General features: G+C 37.9%; 1 non-coding gene across 1 annotated transcript; it reads right to left on the reverse strand.

Annotated features, from left to right (window-relative positions):
- Positions 1-208: 208 nt before the first annotated feature.
- LOC126007455 (U6 spliceosomal RNA) lies at positions 209-315 on the reverse strand. The gene has a single exon (XR_007495027.1). It is a non-coding gene; the product is annotated as a U6 spliceosomal RNA (small nuclear RNA).
- Positions 316-1,535: the final 1,220 nt, after the last annotated feature.

Here is a 1,535-nt window from a genome sequence, read left to right on the forward strand (position 1 = left end):
TATTTAACTTATGCTTTTTGTGTGAGCAATGGTACATGGTGAAAAGCAAACAGCATGATTGGGGCTGAAGCTGAGGGGAGACAGCCATTCTCCCAAATAGCCCCAAACTATCCTTTTTGGAACATTACTGGTTCAATTTTCCCATCACCACTCACTTTTGTTGTGAGTGATAATACAAGAAAATACAAAATATTGCCTTTTATTTTTTTTAAATATGGAACACTTCACGAATTTGTGTGCATTCCTTGAACAGGGGCCTTGCTCATCTTCTCTGTATCGTTCCAATTTTAGTATATGTGCTGCCGAAGCATGCACTGCCTTTTTTTCTTAAAAAAAAAAAAAGAAAGAAAAAAAAGGTGCACTCGGGGGCCGGAGAGATATCTTGGAGGTAAGGTGTTTGCCTTGCATGCAGAAGGTCGGTGGTTCGAATCCCGGCATCCCATATGGTCCCCCTTGCCTGCCAGGGGCGATTTCTGAGCATAGAGCCAAGAGTAAACCCTGAGTGCTGCTGGGTGTGACCCAAAAACTAAAAAAAAAAAAAAAGTCCACTTAATGGCTGTGAACATATTTGCTTAAATGAAAGGAAATTCAGGTTATTACAATTTTTATGTTATCATTGGGATGAGGACCATAGCTTCTGGAGATCAGTCTTCTGGATCCAATACCTGGAACTGATGAGCATATTCCTAACCTTTACTTCTTGATTTAATGAGATGAAAAGGTTTAACTCCATAGTTCTAAATAAAATTATTTCATCTCCCTAGGAAATGAATGAGGTGACCAATAGAAGGCCTTCTGCTCTGGGAACTTGATATAAGTGATAGGATCCAGGGTGTGAGTCCAGAGATTTAATCGGGTCTTGCCACAAAGGATTCATACTCTAGTCTAGATGGACACTTTCCAGGGTCCTTATCTCTGCAGAGATGCACCATCTGTGGAAAAGGACTCCAAGATAAAAAAACAACCATTTGAAGAAATGTACTGCTGATAAAATTAATTTACTAAGGGATTGTCTTTACTAATTGGTACCTTTGAGTATTGTTATTAGCAAAAGTGGGAAAATTATTGCTCCAACTCCTATTTTCATTGTTTAAAAAATGGTAAGTACAGAATTACTTCTAGATGACATGTATAGCTCTCCAGGGAAAATTTTATAAACAGTCTTATGAGTATTTTCTTGAAAGTAAAGTACATATTTTCTTGGCAGTTAGGGAAATGGAGAGGCCATTGACTTCTCTTGCCTCAGTTCTTGCTTCTTTTCCAGGCTAAAGAAAGGAGACTTTGATTCTATGGACACCTGAACTTGTTTCATTTATTCCTGTGACTTTATAGTTAGGTCTCATATTGGATGGATCAGAAAAAATTGAGGATCCTAAAATTGGATGGCCCCATCCTTTAGACTATTGTTCTTCAATATTTCTACAATTGTGGAATCATGCTTTATCAGTGTACTTGATGATGCACTGGCCACTATAATCAAGGTAATAAGTCAATAGGTTTTAACCTTTCTATATACAGACTGGCAATGATCTATG

Source organism: Suncus etruscus, chromosome 4 (assembly GCF_024139225.1).
Source record: "Suncus etruscus isolate mSunEtr1 chromosome 4, mSunEtr1.pri.cur, whole genome shotgun sequence".
Lineage (NCBI taxonomy): Eukaryota > Metazoa > Chordata > Mammalia > Eulipotyphla > Soricidae > Suncus > Suncus etruscus.